General features: G+C 40.6%; 1 protein-coding gene across 1 annotated transcript in view; it reads left to right on the top strand.

Moving 5' to 3' along the window:
* ALCAM (activated leukocyte cell adhesion molecule) overlaps positions 1 to 16,264 on the top strand; it is a 120,079-nt gene that overhangs the window by 1,578 nt on the left and 102,237 nt on the right. The gene's annotated exons all lie outside the window — the stretch shown is intronic.

Here is a 16,264-nt window from a genome sequence, read left to right on the forward strand (position 1 = left end):
CTGCCTTTGCAACAGCGAAGGGTTTGCTGAAGTGTTGGAGTTGGTGGTTTTTCATTCCTGGCCTCTGCCTTGTTATTACGTGCTCTCCAGTTAACCATTTACAGGCAGTATGTTCTCATCGGAATGGAAGAACAGAACAGATCTCTTTCACTAGCGATATATTTATGTTTATTTTGTACAAGGCTTAGTTAAGTAGAAAATGAGCTATACCAATAAAGTAAGGCTGCCGAAGCTTTAATTTCAATTACAATAGTAAAAAAGCTCCGAACAGAACCAAAAGCAGTATCGGAACCACAAGCAACGTGTCCGGCTGTTCTGCTAGGCTTTTGCTTTGGCCGATACAGTGATTATACACTCTAAGATGTAAAAAAATACCAGTCTCGGCGGCAGTTTACAAAGAATACTGGTTTCTGTGATGTAGACAAAGTCTTCAGGAAAGATTGTTCATTTTAAGAAATCTTAAAGGCATGTGGAGTATCCAGAGAGATAAGCACCTCAGCTTCAAAGAAGGAAGACTTGGCCCCGGTGGAGAGATTTATCCCAGTAAATACAAAATGATCTCGCTGATTGTGTGACTGTCTACAATTTTCCCATTGAAGGAAACCTGAAATCATAAAATATTTTACCTCCAGGGTTGTGTTGATGGAGGACTATAAAACGATGGGACTTGACCACCTCTGAGCTAAATAGGTTGGAGGTAAAACCATTTACTTAGTTTCTTCTGCTCTTCATTTCTTCCTTGCCCCCTCAAGGAGAAGCTCAGGCTAACTGTTCAGAGTGCAGGCAAATACATGTGGGAAGAAACCAGCCCCACCTCAGCTTAGAAACTTTCCCGGCAGTACTGAAAATGCCTGGAACACCTAAGTGGATTAATAAGATTTAAGTCTCTAGTTCTCAGTCTATTCTGCAGAGTATAAAAGATACTTAAATATAAAATTATCTATAAAAAGGTCTTGATATTACTGTATACTTCACATTTTGTTCTCCTTTCTATCTCAGCTATTTTAGATGATAGGTAATTTGCTATCATCTACAAAAAATTCTGGATATATTACTTTATCATGGTGCTTGGCTTTTGGGACTTCCATTTCAGGTTTGCATATGGAAAGCAATAGATGAAGTATTAAAAGCATATTGAAAGTTGATGTGCATCAGGTGTAGATCTCTCCAGCAATATTCAAGCTGACTGGGGATCCCTATGAGAAATGTTGAGTCTTTCTTCACAGAATGAACTGCCTAGGAAGATACCCATTTAAAAAAAAAAAAAAAAAAAAAAAGGAGGGGGTCCAAGTCTGCATTTGGTATTAGGAGACTAACTCTAGGTCAGACTAAATGAGAATACCAATTAAAATCTCCTGCTTCTCTAGAGGAAATGACTCTATGTGAAAAGGAAGCCAGGTTTTAATCAGGAGCTAATCATGACCTTTGTAAAGCTTGTCCCTCCCCCCACTTTCTGGTGAATTATAACTCAGAGTCTCTCGTACTATGTGTTATTACTAAAGACTTGTTACATATTGCTATATTGCGTAAGGGTAGTGAGACTGTAATATGTAGTCTTCTCATTCATATGACACACACTGTGTTCTCACTCCTGACTATGTTTTTTTTCCTGGTATATCTGGTGTGACATTGATCTAGGGAAACTGGTTTTCTGTATTAAGATCTGAAGTTCACATGGTTTTTCTGAGACTGAAATCAGGAAATGTCTGCATCATGTATGTATGTTTTGATACACTATGTGTCTGTGGTCCAATACACAGGTAGCAAAGCCACCCTTAATTTCAAGTGAGCCATAAGTTGTTAAATTGTTTGCTTTGGGAAGTGTTTGATATGTTTAAAAATTCCTTTTTTTTTTTTTTTTTAACCCTCCTCTTTTGGTGTGAATATGCTAGAAAAGTCTTGCAACATAAATTGTTTTTCTTCTTGTGCTCTCCCCGCTTCTGTTGGGTTTCTAGCACTTCTCATAAGGCAGAAGGCAACGACAGAAATCGTCCAGGTCTGTAAATCTCTGAAACTTCAGCCCATTGATTTTTACTGGAGGAAATATATGTTGTTATGTTCATGAAATAAATATCTCTGTCGTAAGTCATATTTAATTCCAAGATATCTTAGTTCCACTTTCTAACCTGTGTAAGAGTAATACCCTTCCTTACAGTTACCATCCGTTCTCCTTCCTGACGGTAACCTAGGATGCTAATGTGTAATCCCAGGGTAAATAGTTTCAACTGTCTTTGTAGTAGAAGTTAAGCTATTTGTTAGCTGATTTCCAGTGGAAAGTTTTGGAGAACAGAATCTCTAAATGTTTATGCGAGACGACACATGAAGAGGAAAGTAAAGAAAATAGCATTAAGTGTTTTACATAATGCAAATTACATCTGCGTGATCAGGATAAACCTATCTTCTCTATTTTCTTACAAATATCCTGCTTCTGTAGTGCGGTTTATAGTCTTAAGCTATAAGAGTGCTCACTGCAGCTTTCCAGGACATCGTATCTGATTACATATGGTGCAGAAAGACTTTGTATAAAAACAAGCATTACTGTAGTGGCAATAGCTTTAATGTGTTGGCTGGTCATACCACGTCACACCACCATGGGCTTTTCTTAGGTTCCTACCACAGGGACTTTCTGGAGAGTATCTTGTGTCAAAGTGGTTTTGGACTGGTTGAGTGAAACAAAAGCAGATTGCAGAATAGGAAACTGGCTACAGAAGGGCCAGACCCACCTGTATAGACTTTGAGCCTACTAACAGTTGAGAGACTGAATGTGCTAACTTTGTAGGAGCTATAATTTGTAATTGGATTTCTTAATGATAGGTGATCAATGTTCAGTTTCTTCTTTTTGTGACCTACACTATATGACTGCAAGCATGATGGTCACTGATAAGCTGGTTCAAGGTCTGGTCTGCAGTGCTTGTTCCACTGCTGTTTCACACATGGGAGGTTTGTGGTTTTTTGCTGGGTTTTTTTGTTGTTGTTGTTTTTGTTGTGGGTTTTTTGTTGTTTAATACTACCGTGCTGACTGTGGAAACTGTTTTTTCACATCACTAATAGTATAGGGTTTTTTAGTATGGTCTTGTTCAGTTCTGCTAACTCTGATACAGGGCTAGACTTTGTGTACTGGTTTTTGAGAGATACTACTGTATCTAAAAACCATAATCTTCAGGCTCTCTGTTCAGTGCTCCTGAAGGTTCCTCTGGGTTGGCTAGTGTATAGCTTTTTTCCTCTGGTAATACAATCATTTTTTATTAGAAAATGCATGTAAACTGCAAGGCCACGCTTGTAAGAGAATTGAGGACCTGTTGCAACGTGCTGATTTCTGTCGAGTTCCTCTGCTTTCAAGAAAAATAGTTATGCTTCCATGCACCGATGCTCAAATGAGAGAATCTTCAAGAACTGTAAATGCTGTAGGGTGATAATTGGAATTGACTCAAGCAGAACATGATTTTTTCCAGGAAAAACTGAACATTAACAACTCCCCTTGATTTGAAATTGTTGAGCATTATCTTCCCTGAAGACAAGGCTTTGACCTACACGTTCTTTATCTTGGTATCTTTTCTTTAGTAAGAACAGCATGAATATTAAAGGAGGCTTTACATTTCTGTCTTTAATACGCTTGAAAATAAACCTCATCTTTTACAGAGGAGATTGCAGTGCAACTAGTATGCTGACAATCCACTACTGGCAGCGGTTGGATCAAATGTCTTCCTTTTTTTTCTTTCCTGGTTTTGTTTTATTTTTCTTCTTCCCCAATGTGTTTTATTGAGGGTGACTTGAATCGCAGTTGGTGCTACCCCAGTGGATGTTAATCTGCCCCTCTAAAGTGGCAGTTCTTTTGAGGAATATCTGCCTATTTTAAGATTAAATTGCCTTTCTTATCATGTGTATAGGTCTCCAGAAAGGCAAATAAATATTTACTTATTAAAACAACTGCTGCTTCTACTGAGCTGGTATTTTTGTTGTTGATAAGAAATATGCCTCTTTTGAGAGGTAAAAAAAGGGAGAAAGTGATAAAACAGTGGAGAGAGCAAGAGAGAGCGCCTGCAGCTTTAGGGTATGACTTTTAGAGGTTATCAGGGGTTAGAACAGTTCTGTAATGTTTGGTTAGAAAGCATTTGAAGTGCTTTCAATAGCAATGGAAATACTAAGCTGTTCCCTTGATAACAAGCAAAAATGCATTTGGTGATTTAATGAGTGTTTCGGCAGTCTGTATATCCATATCATCTGTTTTCAATTAAGTTGTACTCTGTAGAGTTAACCCCTTATTGTGAAGAAAAACTTAAAATGCTTGAACTGCATTCATGCTTTGTGCTGTGGTAGCCCCATCTGTAGCACTTCCTGGCATCGTTAAACGTGGGTATTGGTCACAGCAATTTTGCTCCTGAGGGAAAGCGTTCAAACGTCAGTCAAATTTTAAACATCTCCTCAGGTCTCATGGACAGCAGAAGTCCCCGGGGCTGGAGCCCTGGCAGGTTGGTGACATTTCGGCATGTGTCAGAAGCGCTGCGCGGTGGTTGTCCCCTTCCCTCAGCTAGCGCTCTTATACAGTGTACCTGATAGGTGTGTCCCAGCTGTCCAGGCTGGAAAGTTTTGGGTTTTTTAACAGAACATTGATTTTGACCATAGTTGGCATCTTTTAAAGTTGAAGAGATATTGGCAGCTAATTCAATAGAGGGAGCTCCGCTACCTTACTGTTAGAAACAGTGCATCTGCTTTTCCCAGACCTCTGGCTTCAGCTTGAAAATTATGTTAAAAGTCTTTGCTTCTTAGCAGTGTTCTGTGGTGCCATGCTTTGTTTCTGAAAGCATCTTACTTTCATCACAGGCTTCCTGTTGCATGAAGGAGAAGGAAGGACAAATCCGAATCACATAATAGGCAAACCCACAAAGATGACTCAATTAGAGGTACTTCTCTTTTGCAGCAAGGCATTGTGTGTGTTTTAAATGGATACATTAAAGAATCAGGTTTTTAAATAACCTTTCCTTGTCTGGAGGGGGCTTCATGGAGAAACACAAAAAGAATTAGAATAAAAAGAGGGTACTTTCCAGGGATGAAATAGGCCGAGAGTGGTGTTGCATGAAATTGGGTACAAACAGGATAAGGGAATGATCGGACTGGACAGACTGTTGTGGCAAAAGCTAGAACACTTCCAATAAGATGTATTAAGTAGGACCTTTATTTAACAAAAATTATTCTTTCAGTAAGCTCTTCTGGGATCATAAGAGAAAACTGGACTATGTATGCTGTTCTGTAAACAGAGTCTGGATTCTGGGCTACTGTAAAAGAAAGTCAGCTTAGGGATGTGCTGGTAAGCTTTTAACCCATTCCATGTGTCTAATACAGAAACAGGTACATACAGAAAGCTGATAACTGTTCTGCAAACCTAGGACTTTATATTTTTCTTGGTTCCTTTACTTTTTAAAATATGGTTTCTCATCAGACTATTTTGAAACTAATTATGAAGCCCCATTAAGGACTAGCCCCTTTAAAAAAAAAAAAATTCTTGGGTTGCCTTCAAGTAAACTTGTAACGAACTCAGCATTATTCTTCAATCAGATGAATCCTGCATAAATGCCATTTATTTTTTGACTTGCTGCAGAAGTCGAATATTTTTTCCTATTTTTTCAATTTAACTAGAGAAAATAACCGTAGATATTGGATAACAAAATAGATGGAGCTTGTATAGTGTCAATGAGTGAACAGCTACAGTTAAATGTGGCATTTTATATGACTGACTGACATATTTCAGGTTTGGGTTGCTTTTTTTTAAATTGTGAATTTTCGGGGGGGGGTGGCTTAGAAAGTGGAACAACTCAATTTTCAAGAACTCGCTGTTGAGTTGAATGAGTTTATCATTCTGGCTAGGAAGAACTGCTAAGGCTTGTATTTTAGAAAGACAAGAGAGGGTTGATGCAGTTTGTCAGTAGGGTGGAATGGTAAATGTTCACAGAAGGCTCTGTAACTGGCTAGCTTGCAGACAATACCTGGTTTGAACTGGGCTTAAAAATGGACAGTTGAATGCAAGTGTGAGGTCTTAATGTTATTTGTGAGATGTGGTTCTTTAATTGCAGTTTCTGAATTATTTTGCTGTTGATTATCTAGAGCATTAGCCTAGGTATTACTCCCTTTTGACATGGAATTTTGTTTCATGAAATGTAGAAACCAGCATGCCTTTAGCAAAGTGAGTTCTGTGACTCATCCAGATAAAGCCATGTTTGTTTGGCTTATTCTAGTTGTTTTGGAGAGCAGAGATGAACTTAATGGCTTTTACCTACAAAGCCATACATGGAACAAAAAAAGAAGGATGAAGAATGGAATACTTAGGCAGGATTTGGGGAACATCAGTGTACCCATGTAACTTCAGAAGAGAGAATGATTCTGAATTGATTCCTTCATTCTTGATACTGCACATCAAGTTGTATAACAAGTGTTTGCATATGGAGAAGATGATAGGGTAAGTATTATCTTAAAATTCACTCATTGACACAGCATTATGGGATTTGCTTTCTCAAATTGGGGAAGTTGAAAGTTTCTGACACTGCCAAGAAAGTAGTGTGCTGACAACTGGTGACGTAAATCAAGAAAACATTTGCATCTTACACTTGACAGCTTGAAAGGCTAGCAAGGAGGTAATTTTTCCAACTTGAATTCATGACTTGAGATTTTTGTGAAGTTTGTTTAACATTACTCCTCAGTTCTCAAACTACTGCACAACTTACTGCTAATCTTGAACCCTACCTACACACAGAAGCAGTAAGGAAGTCAGTATTATGAATGTCCCACCAGCTTCCAGTTTATATGAGTGAATTGCGTTTCTTACTATTGTGTTTCTGCACAGACAAGAACTTGGTGATGCAGAGCTTGCTGTGCAGACTGTTGGACAGTTTGAAACAGTCACCAATATATAAGCAAATAATGACAGGGACTTCATGTTGCATAAATTTACGTTTTGCATCTTTGTTGCCAATGTAAGTGTGATTTTTTTTTTTGGTTAAATTTTTAAAACTTCCAGAAAATGTTTTGCTCTAGTAGTTCAGCTCTTGGCATGGCTTTTGTAACAGGGTGTTGCCTTTTGGAGGGGGGGTAACTGTTCCACAGTTTGACCTTGCTCGTCACACTCCTGTTGAATGATGCAACAGGTTCTGCCTTAGCTTTGAAGTTTAAGTCCTTAGTATAACCTTTACCCTAGAGGTTTAACCCCAGTTAATGTGTGGTGCCCCACAGCAGCACATTCCTAAGCGTCTGGGTGAATTGCTGTTGTCGGAGTGGGGCTTCTGAAGTTCAGCTGCAGGTTTGGTAAGAGTCAGCTTCTGGTGTTTCATCCAGACTCAGTTGGGTCTGCAGGTTATTTCTTGTCGTTGCTTATCACTTTAAGTACCCTGCAGTGCTAAACCCAAAACTTCTGCACAGCTTCTGGGGGTGGCAGGGGGAGGAATCTAAAGCTTCTGAGATAGTGGAAAGTAAGTAGCATGTTGTAAAGATGATAACCATGCATGTAGAAGAAGCAGGTTAACCATTTTTTAGTTTAGATTCACAGAATTTATTTGGTATCTGCTATGCATCTTAACATAATGTATACCTGCTTTGTTGGAAAGAAAGTTCTTTCCATATCTCAAAAGAGCCGTAAGCCCTTGGTGTCTGCAGCTACAAGGAAGCTGCTGTAGGACCAGGGAAGGCAAACTTTCCTGCCTATGTATCAAAATGTTGGTATATCAGAGGGCCGTAAGATATGTATCATCTCTGCCTGAGAGCCAAAGAGATAGGAGCAGGGGGAATGAGACTTGTGTTTTTTCAGTGCTCTTGTTGAGGGAGTGGGGCCGTAGCTGGGTGTCAGGGCATGCTGGCAGCGTTAGGCTCCGCAGAGCCTGCTGGCTGTCATCATCCCACAGACAGGGACTTGGAGCACCGCTGCAGCCACCGCGGCAGCACGGCTTGGCGAGGGCAGCTTTTGAGTTACCCTTGGACAGCATGCAGCTCAAGAGCCAGAGGTCAGAAACTCTCTGTAATGGTGGCCACCTATAGTGTCCATGGTGGCGGCTTCTTTCCACTGCATGAGAAGGGAAGGGTCAGTATTCCCCCCAAGCATGAGAAATTACCTCCTTTTGCTGAGGGCATGCTTACCCTCTGAACTGCTGCAGAGAGGTATCTGCTTACTTTAGGGGTGTCAGTTTTTCCTCCTGCTCTGAACGGTGTGCGAAGCACTCTGGGGGTCACTTTTTAATCATTATGTCCATCTGCGAGTACAGCAGTGATAAGGAAGGATGGGCTTCAGCGTGCTCAGTATGCTCGCGATCTTTGGCTCTTTCCATTGCATCAGTGGCACAGGGCACGGAGGAATGAATAACACAGTGTGTTTCTTTAATGAATGCTGAATGGGTGAGTGTGAGCTGCCAGAAGCTTTATCCAGAAAGAAGCAGGGTGTTGTGAGGGGTGATATCCGCAGATGGGGGAGGAGAGGCAGGTGAATCATTTTTAGCTGGAATTCACAGTCCAGTTTTTTAGATGTGGGAGTAGTTTTGAAGACTGAAGTTGGTGGTTCAGCCCAAAAGCTTGTTAATTTTTCTGGGCAGAAGTAGTGCTTTTAAACTGTTTCTTGAAGTGAATTATTGTTACAGTTTTATATATGGTTACTCCTGAGGGCCATGTATAAGCCTCACATTTGGAAGTTTTGCATAAGTATATATAAAAATGTAGCCCTCTTGGTATGGTGGGGTGCCTTGTCTTAGGTGTGGATTCTAATTCACAAAAGCCACATAAATGGCTTGCTTTTTCTTGCCTTTCAACTGGTTGCTAATCTTCCTTCGAGGTGTTGTCATCTGTAAACAGCAATGGTTGTTCCGAGAAGCTTTTCATGTGAGTGTGAAAGAGCAGAGTGCTGAGCGTGCCGGGGACCATGACTGCTTGTGAGGAGGCTCTCTTTGTGCAATAGAATAAATATTTGTTACTTTTTTTGACATACCATACAGCACGGACTTTTTTCATAACCACAGAAGGAGGTTCGTGGCTCATAGTCTGCAGGTTCTGTGACAGAGCATGGTAAACTCTGCATAAAACTTGAGGGACCCTGTTAATTGGAAATGGTAATAGAAGCTTTAAGGGGGGGTATTGCAATGAAAATCTTTTATTTTCTTGCTAAAACTTTTCATGAAGTCTGGATTGGGTTTTCGGTGTTTTTTGTTGTTGTTTTTTTCTTTCTTTAAAGGTGGACCATTACTCTATCTTTTAGAAAGGAGGGAAGGATGGGTACTAGAAAAAGAAAAGTTTCATCCAGGCTTGCATTAATTCCAGGTGCGAGGTTAAGTCCTAAATCTTCCATCTGCTAATAAAATGCTTGGGTCAGCAGTTTCCCATTATCTTCCTCAATGGCAACTTTAAAGGAAAAGAACCCCACAAAGTTTCTTTGATTCCCTCTGCTCAGGGAAGACTGAGAACTGAATGTGGGTTGCGGGTTGGGTGTGTTTTGGGTGTGGTGTTTTTTTAATATCATTTAATGAAAGAGGAAAGTGATCAATGGTCTCTGGAGTAAGTGGCACTGTATGCCAGGCTTTTCAAACAGTGATGTTTGTAGACAGAAGGAAACTGTTGTGAATTGGGACTGACAGTGGTTTGGGAGAGCCACTTTTCCCTTGGACATGTCAGCACTCCTGGGCTGTTAAGCCAGGGTGGAAGTACTGCAGCATGCGTTTCATTTGAGAGGATTTGAGTGGTCTATCCTAAACTCTTGTACTCCAGTGGTGAAAAAATGATTTGAGTTTTATATTTCTTGCAGCATTGTAGCATTTGCTTACGCTACACTTCAAACATAGTGAACACTTTGCGGCCTTTGGCTGCTTGGTAATACTTCAGTTGCAACTGCAAGGCTAGGAAACTTTATATGGGCTATTTTTGCAATGGATGCACATTCTTGGTAATTGCAATTGCCAACACGCTGTTTGTGAGTCTGTAATGCTTAACATTTTGCAAATTATATTTGCAGATACAGTTTGCAGGGATAGCCAAATGTTGCCCTGCAAGGCTCAGAGGGTGGGAATTGCCGTGTGATCTGAACCTGAACAGCACGTGTCCAGGTCAGAAAGCTCAGGGAGGTCCAACTCCCACCAGGACTTGGAGCAGGAGCAGTGATTCCTCCGAGATGGTGTTTCTTCCCTCTGTTGCAGGGAAGGACTAGGCTGAGAGTGTTCAGCGACTCTCAAGGCAGCCTGGCAGTGTCAGCCAGCACCAGCAGCTACTGCTGCAGCTGAGGAGCATCACTGGCTGCATGATTTAGCCCTGGGACCGAGCCCTTGCGTGGGCTTTAACTGTGCCCTCTAGGTGCCGTATGTTGTATACCACCAGGTGTGATCTCTTCTGCTGATGACACACGCGAGTGGAGGTTTAAAATTTGTGAAGTGAGTTGGCATGCAGATTCACACTGAAAAAGCTGCTGCTGCTTTTCTGCCATTTTATTTGCAGGGGAGTCTGAACTTGTCTTTCCAAGATCATAGGAAAGGGAAAAAGATACAAAAATGGAATACTAAAATTCTTACCCACTGATTTTTATTCTTTTAGCATCTGATGTTTAAGGGGAAAAAAGTGTAAGATTGTTGGTTTAAAGAAAACAAAATAACATAATAGAGGCATTTTTGATTTATAAACTGCACTTGAACATCAAAAGATACTTGGGAACATCTCAGGCTGAGAAATAGAAAATATTTTTTGCTAGCATATTGTTTGCTAAACTTCACTGTGTTATTGACTGGTATATGTCTCTGATCTGTAGGTTTTGGAGAGCAAAGGCTTTAGAGGAGAGAACAATTAAGGAAAGCTAGAGTATTTAGAATTGCAAGAGCAGCACTTTGAATCTATGACAGGGTGTATTAATGTGAGGAGCAAGATGGATTGGTTTTATACTTAAAAGTTCAGTTTTCTCCCACTGCTCTGTAAGCAAATGTTTCTGACTGGAGCACATATGAACTAGCTGAAAGAGAAGTTTGCTGTCAGTAACTGATGATCAGGCCAAAGACTCGGATCAGCATCTCTGAAGGGAGTGGCATACACAAATAAAAGGCAAATAGCTTACTTCCAGTATGGTAAACCAGGTATATCCCTAAAGCCTGTGAAAAGAAATAATATGGCAAAATCATGGAAAGGGGTCTTTGCAACAGAGACCGGGAAGGATGAAATGTCATTTGGAAAGGCCTGCAGAAGGGTGCTGCCTGGACGGGAGGGGTAGCCATTTTGATGGCCAGGAGGAGCTGTAGCTGGCGTGAGAGGCTTGCACATCTCGTGGGTGTGAGTTTCCAGAGAACAGTCAGCTGAACCTGAGGGGAACACAGCTTTTGGATCTGGCTCGTCACATCCACTGCCACTGAAGAGGTAGTGGGAAGTGGTGTCTGTGGTAGACCCCCCCCCCGGGGGGTTAGAGAGCGGGTGGGCGGCGGCAGGAGGAAGGAAGCTGAGGGCCCTGGCCATGGCTGTGCAGAGCCAGCGTGCGCTACCTCTTTCGCTTGTGTGGCTGACAGGCCTCTGGAGGCAGAAGTCTGGATGGAGGAGGTAAGTCATCTGTACAGAAAGGGCAGCTGGATTTTTGCTTGCAAATGAAACGAGTTGCGGAGGGAGAACAGAAAGCTTTCTGGAAAATGGTGGGGTTAAGGAGAACCCTTGATAAGAGTATTTTGAGGGAGAGGAGCAGAAGCAGGTAGAAAAGACACCAAAGAGCAGGGGGAAACCCCATTTCAAGATATGCAGTCCCTGCTTTTCCCTGTCTGTATCACCACATGCTCTCCTGGGTTTGGCTGTTAACTCTGCCTCCTCCCTTTCCTTTCACCTGCTGTAATTAGCAGGCCGTCCCCCTTGGTCGAGACCGTGTACTGCCATGCCACCGTACTCGGCTCTTTGTTCCCCTCTTGTCAGCCATACAATTCAGCGTTATTTCCTGCCTTGAAGACGTCTGCTTCCCCACAGGGATTTCTCAAAGCTCAAGTGCTCCTACCTTGGCCTTACGTGGCTGTGCTCATAGTGCGACCGCATGGACTAACGCGCCCTTTCTGGACAACCTCCCCTCTCTGTTCTTGGGTCAGTACAGATAACCTGAAAAGCTGTTCATGTTAACAGTCTTTTTATGAGGGAGGAAAAAAAAACCTGAATGTTTTCTTCTAGTCCTTTTAAGAGGCTTGGTGTATGAATTAATGTGTCAGGGAAAGGGTGTCATATCTGAGCATAATCACTGGGTGACCTAAATGTCCGGCTCTCTCCTCTTGAGCCATCAGATGTCCTCTGGAGTGATGTGCACCTTACGCTGTGGTCATCCAAGATGGTCAAGAAACTCATCTCTGGAACGAAGCAGCCCCTATTCTTACAATATATTTTTACCACTTCCGAAGAAATGTAATATTAGTTGTTTAATATGAACTCTGTAATAAGTATGGTTGTATGACCCACTGCTGCTGAAATTGCAACTGTCAACCATTTTCCTAGTCTGAGCTTTTTCATGCTGCATCTATGACTGAGGTGGGGAGCATCAGTCTGGTAGTTGACAGACACTGTAAACCTACAACAGCAATTGTGCTAAGTAACAAGATCCAGGAATTAAACCAACGCAATAGTTTTGGGCCATGATCCGGCATGTGTTTGAAGACCCAGCTTTGAAATTATTTGAGTATTTAAATATATTCCTAAGGACCTAATTTTTAGGCTAGAGGTAGCAGGGTCCCTATAGAGGGGGCCCAGAAGGACACGGTAAGCCATAAGTGATGGTGTAGAGGCTGTTAGGATGCTGGATACTGTCTGTGAGTCATAGCATCTTTCTGCTCCTTGCAGAGGATGTCTGGCTAGCACAGCTTGCAGATAAATGGTTTAGGTAGGGGGTTGATCTAGTTCAGTCTTCCTGAGTATGATGCAAGTTCACCTCTTCGGCTGACTTCTTAAGCTTCCATTTTTAAATTGCACACACATGGTTTTTCCATATATAAAATATAATATATGAGAGAGGATTTTTTTTTGTGCCTGTCAGCAGGGAATATGCAGCTTACTAAGCTTTCTTGAGTATAATTTTAAATGGAGAAAATGCTTCTCTATAAACTGAGATTATCTCATCACAATATTTTTATGATTGTTAATTAAAATGTGAGGAAATCCTTTAGAGCAGATTTGCAGTTTTGAGACTTTTATGAGACTTAGCATGAGATCTATTTTTTTAGTTATGTCTTCTTATTAGTTTTGAGATTAGGATATGTTTAAATGCATGGCTATCAAATCCTGTGTTGATTACTTGTTTATTTTGCAGTGTAGACTAATTCAGTTATGGTCCCATTCATGTGGTGTTTGTGTCCCACTTTTCAATGAGATATTGTAGTGCTTTATTGTTATTGCTATTTAAAATAAACTCCCAGAACAGTTTTAATTTGAGCTTGTATTTTTTTCAATATTAACTTTCAGTGAAGCATATTTTGTTAGATTTTTGTGAATAATGACCATTTAGGTTGTTCCAACTCCCAGAAATCCATGTTCATCAGTCTGGAAGACTGTTAAATGTAAGTGAAGGAGGGATCACCATGACTAGCTACAAGAGACTTAAATCATTAAAAAATTGTCTTGACGTAAGTGGAAACCTGTAAAGTCTTGGCTCACAGTGCATAAAATTGTGATAGGAAGCAAGACCTATAGAAAGTTTACTGGGAGAATGTGGGAATTACAAAAGACCAGTGTGTGCCCTTTTCTCTTTGCAGCAGACAGACGTGTCAGTGGAAGATCGATATTTTTTTTTTTTAATTATTTTATTTTTTTTAGGCATGGTGCTTTCTACTTGAACTTGTGCTCAGGCTAAAGAAAGAATTGGAGTGAAGATCTGAATGGGGTTAAACAATTTTTTTTTTTTGCCTTGCTCTGACCATGCCTATAATAGCATGACAACATGAATCTCTTAATCACAGGCTCATTTGTCATCTCAAACACCACCTTGGAGTTGTTTGATTGCAGAATTTCCCAGTACAGGAGTAATTAAGGCATGGAGAAAAGCGATCAGCTGTAATTGTGAAGGAAGTCAGAGTCCATCAGAAGTGAACGTGGTGTGGATTCAAAGTCCTTTGCCTTGACCTGTTTGTGTGAGTGACCATGTGGAGAGCCCTGTGCTCTAGGCCAGCAGGAGACTATGTAAAGGAGAGAAGGATGTTCTTCTTTTCTCCCTCATTAAACACAAGCTTTGGGGGGTTTTTGTGAAGATCTAGAGAGGAAACACATCAGATAAAGTATCAGGTAGAATAATCAGGGCTAATTATCTTACAGACTTTAAAGGGGGTATTTTATTAGAGGATCACATTGCTCAAGAATGTAATGTATGTTTCCCTGGTGCTTCTATAGTAGCCCAGGTGCTAGCATGGATGTGCTTACGTGAGCAGACTGCACTGTCGAAAGCAAAGCAAGGGAGAGGAAGAAGGAGGGAGAATTGTTTGTTATGCTGGCAGGAATACACATGCTGATGCGAGCTGTGTTTATATTAGCAGACTATTCTGATACAGCTAATTAATCAGAATTTGTCTATCAAACTATGCCTCAGAGATTATAGTCCTTTTGCAGGTGTTGAAGGAGAAAACGGAGAATGAGTGGAGTCTCATTGTTGCTGGTGTTTAATACAGGAAACGTGTTAAAGGAGTTGTGGCTTTTATTTTTCCATAAGCACATGGAGAAAAATGAGAACAGAAGTGGAAACAAGAAGAAATAAGAAGGGAAAACAGAAAACTTTTAAGAGAATAAATGGAACAAATAAAGGCTGAAGTGTTTTTTGTGTGTCTTCTGAGAGAAAGTCATTAAAAGGTGGTGGGGAGGTGGACATCTTTCTGTATCTTCAGAGCTGTGGAAGTAGCATGCCCATTCCTTTTTTGGTCCTGACGGAGCTCTGGGTGATCTCTCCGGTGGTCGTGCCAGGAGAAACACAGGATTACGAGATTTGCCAGATTTCTGTGACAGATCTGCTTGGGAGACTTGTGGGACAATGACTAAAGATTGCTCCTGACTCCTAGATTTCCTCCCAGAAAACCAGTAACTTCTGATAACCTTGCATCTCTTTTTGTCTTGGGTCATTTACCCAGTAATAACACCAAATACACTGAAGTAGTCAATATCATTTTTTTGTGGTGGTTTTAGTTCAGTCTTCATTCATGGAGAGAAAGTAGGCAGTGAAACAGATGAGCTGTTACATAAAATACCAATGTTTCACATACAGGCTTTCATATCAGAGCAATTGGATGCATACTGAATGTGAGAATCAATTATATAGCTGCTGCTTATCAGAAGTTAGCAAATGGTAAATGCAGTTTGATTTTTATAATCAATTACCTAGCCCTGGAACTTGTTAGCAAAGGTTAGAAGCTGTAATAATTTTCAGTAAATGCCTACACATTATCTCTGTGTGTTTCTACACACTGTGTTTTAGGGACATGAGGGAGAAATGTTTCTCTTCCCTGAAGTCTTTTCAACTGGCTTGTGAAAGATGAGGATCAAGCCCTTCAATTTCTAAGCACAATTTGCATTCATCCCATGACAAAGATGATGTATACTTTCTCATTAGTCAAACAATTCCCCCCCCCTTGTAAGCATAGATTACTTTCAGCTTTGTGAGTTTAAAGAGGTTTGCATCCCTGGGTGGTTAGTTTATCCGCATCATCAGTCAGAATTTACAGATAAGGGAGATAGTAACAAAGGATAACTTTCTTCTTTTTTTGTTATTTCTATTTTCCTCTGACTTTCTCAACAAGGATCTAAAATTCTTTGAATGCAGAAGTTATTTGTTGCTGGTGACAGGCTAGGAATGCATTGTGCCAGAAAAATGCCAGTCTTCCAGTCCTACTAGCCCATTCAAGCCAGCGTTTGCTATTCATACACAAGCATTTGTGTTCCTATTCTTGAAATGCCTTCTTATCAAACACTCCTTTATTTTTGTTCAGATGTTCTAGCATCGTTATTTGCTTATTGACTCTCTTCTGTGACTGTATTTCTGGAGGCTTCTGCAGACTTTGTTTCTATTGCTTTTCTGCTGGATGGTAGCATATCCTGTCAGAGTTGCACACCTCTGCATAGCTTCTTTCACTGAAGTATTTTTAAAAAAAGATCTCGTGTGCAATGTAATATTTAGTTTTTTGAAGTTCCTAATATATGAAACTGCAGCTATCAGAAATGGTTGAATCTCTGCTAGCCAGACCACAAGGGTGGGTATTATTTACCAGTAGGATATCTGATTTGTTTGTATTTATCAGTTATTTTGCTTAGGGTAAAATTAATTTTTGGTGAAATA

The sequence above is a fragment of the Mycteria americana genome, chromosome 1 (genome assembly GCF_035582795.1).
Source record: "Mycteria americana isolate JAX WOST 10 ecotype Jacksonville Zoo and Gardens chromosome 1, USCA_MyAme_1.0, whole genome shotgun sequence".
In the NCBI taxonomy this organism is placed as follows: domain Eukaryota; kingdom Metazoa; phylum Chordata; class Aves; order Ciconiiformes; family Ciconiidae; genus Mycteria; species Mycteria americana.